The following is a 7,672-nucleotide window of genomic DNA, read 5'->3' as shown; positions in this document are numbered from 1 at the left end:
CCTGCGCTGGTGGAAGGCTTGGGTTTGCTTCCCTGTCCCGTATGTGTTGTAGTAGCGCCCCCGCCTTGCGCGGCTGCTCCGAATTTCCGAGAGCTGCTTCTCCCGGAAATTCGGCGCGCAAGGGGCTGAAGTAGCAAAGTAGTTAAAGAAGAAAAGTGTCTCTCCTGGTGTTTTGGGCCTGACCCAAAGCTAGGAAAACTAGCGGTCCCTTCGGGGAAGTGGGTCCCAGGGTGGGCTGGTAGATGTGATATATTTTATTAGACCAACTGAGTAGTTGGAGAAAAGTTCCTGGCAAACTTTGGGCACAATCGCCTTTCAGGCACAGGGAGTCGCTGCTGCTCTGAGACTCCAAGGAACGAGAGAAGCTAAAAGTGTGGCAGCATGCCAGTGAGACTGTAAATGGAGAGAAATTAAGAAAACAAAAGGTAGAGGAGGGAGAGGGGTGGGAAGGAAAAAAGGGGTGAGGGTGGGGAAGCAAAAAGTGAGCAAACGAGACTACAGTAATAGTAATTCAAGGTAGAAAAGAAGCTGTCTGTGAGAAAGGAAGTAGCTGGAAGTTAAGAAGAGAAAGGAAGTAGCTGGAAGTTAAGAGAAAGGGCAGAAAAGTAGGGGAGAAAGAAGGAACAGAAAAGTGTAAGAGGTCAGGTCTGTCAGGCTGGTTTACATGCATCATCTGTGAAATAGTATGAGCAGTTGAAGCCCTCGAATACAGATCCCAAGTTTAGAAGGTGCTTCCCTAAAAAGACTGCTGCAAGCCTTTTGAACCAAGTCTCATTTATACCCAGTTTGCAGTCCCCTGTGAGTATATTTGTCCTCTCTTCCTGCCTATCACTGGAGGTTCCTGTTAAGACTAATTTGCTTTTACAGACAATAAAACAATACTGATCTTACATAACTGAAATCACTTGTTTAAATTACAAACTAGCCAAATTGTGCTAGGACCAAACCTACTGGGCGAGGTCTTCACTACAACATTTACCTCTGAGAAATCAGGTCTGAATGTATCTATTAAAGGTTCTGAGCAGAATGAAATGCAGGGGTGAGGTAATTCATGTGTAAATGTGGGACTTGCTTGGCTGCAGGAATTGCATATTACTGTGTATTTTTCTCCGTTACCAGAAGAAGAAAGAAGTTTTTTCTTTTTATTTTGCAAGTTAATAAGGCTAGCAAGTAGGAGTGGAGAGGTGGCATTATCTTTATGCACAGTTTTGCTGAGACTTTTCCTGGAGTAGGTTTTTCACTTCTGTTGTCCAAGTTTCAAAAAGGACAGACAGGAAAGAACGATAAAAGTTACGATGTAGGAAAACATGTAGCATAGGGACAAACTGGCGAAGCATGATCATAAAAACTGCAATTTACTGGGTCAGACCATAGGTCCATCTTGCCCAGTGTCCTGTGCCACATTGTGTTCCCCAGTGGCCTCCCTTATTAAAAGGCTTATAGTATTTTGTGATGGGTACTAAGCCCATTATTTTATGGCACATCAAATAGGCCTGTGTCACATTGTGGCGGAGAGCAAATGCTGAAAGGGAGAGTGAACTGGGTATGATCAGGGTTTTTTTCCACAGATCCACTCTCACTTGTAGCCTGTAGTATTTAAGATCTAGGACAGTGTAACAGGGAACCCTAGAACTGTTACAAGAAAGCGGGGTGGCCTTTTTGAGATCTGAGTTTTAAAAGCACAGCCTGCCAACTGGGCAGGGGTTAAAGGCTAAGCCTGCAGGCCCGTCAGCTGACGGGGTATGTCAGGTGACTGTGAGAGAGCCTAAGGCCAGAGCTATACAAGCCCGTGGAGGGGGGGGGGGGGGGGGAGATGGATGGTGAACCTCACAAGTTCCTAGCAAAACTACAGTTGCTGTACAACTGGGAGCATCTGGCAGTGAAGACTCAGACATGGGGAGCCCATGAAAAGAAAACAAGTAAGAAGACTAACTGTCACCTTTAACTTTTTGTTATAGCCCAGGGGTTTACTATTTCTGTTATAGTTTGTGTGGTATCTGGAGTGTACCTTGAAGGGGCCTGCAGTGGAATGTTTCAATCTGTCCCCCTGATGCCCCGGGGGTGCGGTTTGTTGGTGGTGGGTTGTGGTTCTCCCCACAAGCTGTGTGTGCGCGTTTTGCTGAATCGTGTTCCTAATAAAGATAAAGCTGTTTACCATCCCATCAGTCTCTGCTGAATGCTGACTTGAGTACAGAATCCCAGGGGCATGGAGGGTTAAGTAAGTACCCTATCCCAGGAACCCCATGGCAAAGAGCAAACACTATAGTTTGTGAATGAGGCTGTAGGGGAGGTGGAGACCTCATTAGCATTCGGGGTGGGGGGGGTGCAGCTGCAGAGGGGCAGGAGAGCTCAGCCCCAGAGGGGAGCAGCAGACAAGGGCCAGGGGCTCAGTGATAGATATTATACAGGGCAATGAGCCCAGAGTGCGTTAAAGAGCTGGAGCCTCAGAGTTGGGCCCTATCTAGTGGGTCTAAGCTGGTCAGCCTAGAGAAAAAGGGGTAGAAACCAAGTAGGCCGAAGCCCTAGTGACCTAAGGATAAAACCTGTGAGGCGTGAGGCACGATAAGGAGAGGTTGGAGCGTGCAATTAGGCCTTTCAGGCAAAAGCTCCTCACCTTTGAGAGTGTGAGCACAGTGCGAGCTCCTTACCTTTGTGAGTGTGAGCAAACACCGCTGAAGATGACACCTTGTTACAGACAGGTAGATAACCCCTAGCACGGGTGCCAGTGTGGCACACAAAGGCATTTTGCCTGGCATGTGTGCCTTGGGTAGGGTTATCATATTTCCAGTGTCAAAAAAGAGGACACTTGTGGGGGAAGGGGAAAGAGGGGGGAAGGGGCATATGATTGGGGGGGCAGTGATATGCCCCTGCCCTGCCTCTGCCCGTCACTCCTAAGCCCCTGCCCCCCCCAGCGCTGCCAGTGCCCCTCACTCCTGACCTGCAACCCCCTACACCCCTAGCATCTCCTGCATACACACACACACGGTTTCTTTACCTGGCTTGCCAGGGCCCGTGAGCAGAGCACGTGACCCCTGACAGCCAATCACCTTGCCTGTTGCTCCCAGGCCCAAGCAGCCAGCCCAGGAAAGCAGAGACAGAACAAAAACCTGGACCTTTGCTCACATTTCAAAACCTGCCTGGACATGAGGACAGGAGCCAAAAAAAGAGGACATTTCTAGGAAAACCCAGATGTATGGTAACCCTAGCCTTGGGGAGGGTGGTGTGGGAGGAGCTAGGGTTGTGCTGCTACAATAAGGAATGGGTCCCCTCGCAATTCTCTACCATCTGCCCCTGGCACACCTTACAAATTGAGGTTGTGGGTCTTTTTGGCCCTCTGCCCAAAAACATTGCTGACCTCTGTTGTAGGAAGTTCAGATTTAGAAGCTGCGCCCCTAATTCCCATGCTCAAGAGCCAATCCCCCTTTTCTCCAAGAATTTGTCCAATCCATTTTTGAATCTGGATTAACTAACCCTCCACAACAACTGGTGGTGATGGGTTCCACCCTTTAATTATATGCTGTGTGAAAGAGAGTTTCCTTTTATTAGTTTTCATCTTACTACCTACTATTTTGTATTTCCAACAGTAGGTTAAAAATGCAATATTTACAGTTATGTATAAGTACATGAGGAAAAGTTTATGATAGCTAATGCCTTTTTAATCTGTTAGAAAAATGTATAGTGACATGAATGGTTAAAGTTAATTCAGATTTAGAATTTTTTGGGGGGGGTTTGGTTAGGATAATTAACCATTAGAACAACTTCGCCAAGATACAGTAAAGCTCAAACAGATATATGAACTTGTAGATTTTGCTGGGTGTAGTTCTGCAGTTTGTGTTACACAGAGGGTCGGGCTAGATAATCATAATGGTCCTTATAGACTTCAACAAACTGTTCTTTTCAAATATGTATTTTTACTGCTCTCCAAAGTGACTTGTTATTTGTATAAAAGGTACATGATTATTCCACTTAAAACTGCTGAAGTTTATAGCAAAAATATTAGTTATTCTGTTGAAAAAGCTCTGAAACCTTGATATACATTGAGAAATAAAACTGAAAAAGATAGGGAGGTCTCAGAATAAATTAATGCATAAGTGGGATGCTGCCATGAAATTGTCCAAAAGACACTGCAGGATTCCTTTAGTCTGAGAATTAAGGGCCCTGCTATGTGTTCAAATTAAAGCTAGATAGAAACCAACTATAGGGTTGTTACACATTTTCAAACACTATACATCTGGTTGGCTATTTTTATAGCTAGATAGTCATTTTTATTGTGTCATAATTACTGTGTGTGGCAGGTCTAAATTTATTGCATGATTAACCATTTATTGCATAATATATGTAATGTGTAGCAGGTGCCTCATTGTCCATGTGCTAAGGGGCCATCCCTGGGGACAGTCAGTATAAACCATCCACCTATCTAGGACAGTTTGCCCACCTGCCTTGCCTTTGCTGTAATCATACAAATAGTTATTTGTAAGGTGGGAGGCTGCCTATTTTAATGCCCTGATGCCAAGGGTGCAATACACAGTTCTGACCTTCCCTTTTCCATGTCCCATGCCTCGCAGATGGCATCCAAAGTACTCCTAACTCCCCTGGCCCCATTGCTGAGCCATACTCTACCTCTGGCCCAAACTTGGCATCAGGTCTCTGCAGGCTTACCTGGGCCACATGCTGCCTCCCACTAGGTCCTCTACTTATGCCCCCTCACTGGGGCTACAACTCTCGCTCTGGACTCTTTGACTTTCAACAGGCTTCTAGGCTTTTACACTCTACCCCTCACTAGGGGCAGTACTCTGCCCACTCACCAGAGCTACAGGGCCTTATGCCTCACAGGCCCCAGGTGTCTGTAGACGTGTCTGAATCCCACTCTCTGCCTACAACCCACTCAGGCACCAGATGTCATTAGACGCACCTAGACCTCTCTCAGGCCTCTCACTAGGTCTCATTCTTATCAGGCCTTGGGCCTTAGGCCATAGGCAGAGGGAGGAAATTTTTTTGGCGGGGGCTGGTGTATGCATTTACACCTTCCCCCCAGGCAGGAAAGTCTGCGGGGGAAATGGGGCGGGGAGGGAGTGGGGGCTGAGGCTGGGCAGGGATTGGGAGGGAGCAGAGGAGAGCTGGGCCCAGGATCGAGATCAAGGCTGGGGCCAGAACCCGCTATGCCCATGTAGCCACCCCTTCCCCTGCACCTGGGGTTGTTGCCTGGTCCCAGTGCCCCCCACGCCAACGAATCTGCCACCCCATAGCCCCGCACCACCTGGGGGGTGGCCTGGGGCCAGAGTGGAATTAGCTTCGGCTAGGCTGGGAGGGATGGAGCCCCTGGGACCCCCATGCCTGCCCCACCCCAAGTTGTTAATAATGATTATAACAACTTCAGTGCTGCTGCTGCTGCTGGGACAGGCCCTGCACAGCCAGGGCTGGGAGGGGCATGGGATGAAGCCGCGGCTCATCCAGGGTGTGTGGAGAGGGGGTGGCAGGTCCCACCACTGCATATGTTCCAGGATTGCATGGGGGGGCGGTGTGCCCCTAGATCAGGGCAGGGCAGGGCAAGGCAGGATGCTGTTGTGGGCTGCAGCTGGCACCAGGCTATTCTCAGTGGTGGGGGGGCCAGGTTGCATTTGGGGTGGGTGGTAATGGTGCTGGGGGGGGTGTCAGAGAGGCTACGGTGAATTTTGGGGTGGCTGCAGCCGCCCCCTCCCTCCCATAGCCCCCTCCCAGCGCTGCTGCCACTCGCCCCAGCCCACAGCGTCAGCCTGCCCTGCGCTGCACAGATCGGGGGACACCCCATGCCTCCCAGGGTGCGTGTAGCAGCAGAAGCCACATCCCCCAGATGAGCTGCTCATGGCTCAGTCTTGCATCCTACCAGCTGTGCACTGCCTGCCCCTCCCCCAACCCTAGCCCCACTCCCTCCCCACCCCTGCTGCAGTTGCCGGAAGCCTTCGGCTGAGCTGCCTTGTGGCCCTACCACTGCCCCATGTTTAGGGGGGCTAAGCCCTGTTAGCTCCCCGCCTCCGCTGCATGTTCTTGTCCAAGCCTGGTGCTCTTCTGTTAAGCTAAGGAAGCACACCCTTTCTCCTCCATGGGGTACCCACAAGGCAGCAGGTGCTGAGGCTTTACCTTGCCCCAAAGTTGCTGTTCATTAGGAAGGCACTGGCATGGCATTTCCCTGAGGGCTGCCCTGCCACCGGCAGCCTCACCACACCATCTTCTCCAGCAGGGTGTAGTTTTAGGTCATTCCCCAAGACCAATGCAGGCCTGTCTGCCCTAATCTTTCTTCACTCCTCTCAGCTTCTGGGTGTTCTTCCTGGGCTGCTCGCTCCGGCACTCTGTTGCAGCCTCCGTCTCATGACCTGCACTTCTCCTATATCCCATCTCTCTGACCCCTCAGATGCCTCCCATCCAGAGGCTGAGCTTCAGCCTCTTTCATCATGGCCTGCTACCCAGCTGAACTGGTCTTCCCTTTTGGTCATGATGCCCCCCACATTGAAGGGACCCCCACCTCCAGGCCAACCGGGGTGCCAGATAGCTTTCCACAGCCTTGGCCTGCCCCTCACTGTGGGCGTGCTAACCCTTTGGCCCCCCAGGCTCTGATCCCAGCCTAGACTAGTGGGGAGACTGTCCTTAGTGCACCAACAGCTGACTCTCTTGCTCCACAGGGGTCCCTTTCTGGGCCCCACCATAAACAGCCATCTCTTAGTGGGCTTGTCTAGAGCCCCAGGGATCTTCTAGGAGGCAGCCTTCCACCCAACTGGACTCACCTGAGGCCCTGGTCTCACCCCCTGCCAATTCTAATCAGGGGCTTGCCTAACCCCTGTGTTACAAGCTACAAGCCCCTTCCTAGGCTGGGCCTTGCTCTCTCTTCATCCCATAGCCTTTTCCTTGAGGATTGGGACCCCACAGGATCCCTGGGAGCCTCCTCCAGCCCCATCGTTCCTACCCTGAACCTCCAGATGTACCTGGGAGGAGCAGTACTCCAGCCAGGAGATGTTGCTCCAGCCACATCCCAGCAGCAACTGCTGACTTTGCTTCACAGGGTCTCCTCTTATGCTGATGTTCCACAGCAGAGCTCCAATTAGGCGGCCTGCTGGCTGTCATGTAACTGTCTGATCCTCTGCAGATACCTGCAGGCTGCCTCACAGCCTGCTCAAGTCCTTAAAGTGGCAGGCATCAAAAGTGTCCTGCCATGATCCATCACCTTATGAGAGGCTCCAGGACCTGGGGCAAAATCGTGGGTACCAGTGCTCTACACCTGACACAGTGAAGTCTCTTTAGTTTCAGCTTCCAGCTATTTATTGTTCTTATGCATTGTTCTGCTACCATATTTACTCAAATTTAAGATGACCCTCTAATAATTAGATTCTATGCATGGCAAATTTATGTTTGTTATTATGTTCCATGTATAGAATATAATTATTGGAGGGTCATCTTTAATCCATCCCTCCGACCGCTGCAGGGGGCAGACAGTTGCGGGGGCAGGTAGGGAGGTCAAGTAGCTTGCCCCCTGCTTGTGCCTGCCTCCCCTTCCTTCCTCTCCAGCCTCAGGCCCCACCTCTCTCCTCCTTGCTCCGGCTCCTGCTCCTCCTCCCAGTCTTTGTTCCTCCCTCCTTACCTTTGGTCCATGCCAGCAGGCTCTGTCCTCATTCTACCCTGAGGCACTGAGCAGGGCTCCAGC

This window comes from Alligator sinensis, unplaced genomic scaffold (assembly GCF_000455745.1).
Source record: "Alligator sinensis unplaced genomic scaffold, ASM45574v1 scaffold1553_1, whole genome shotgun sequence".
Classification (NCBI taxonomy): domain Eukaryota; kingdom Metazoa; phylum Chordata; order Crocodylia; family Alligatoridae; genus Alligator; species Alligator sinensis.
Note: the sequence above shows the minus strand (reverse complement) of the source record.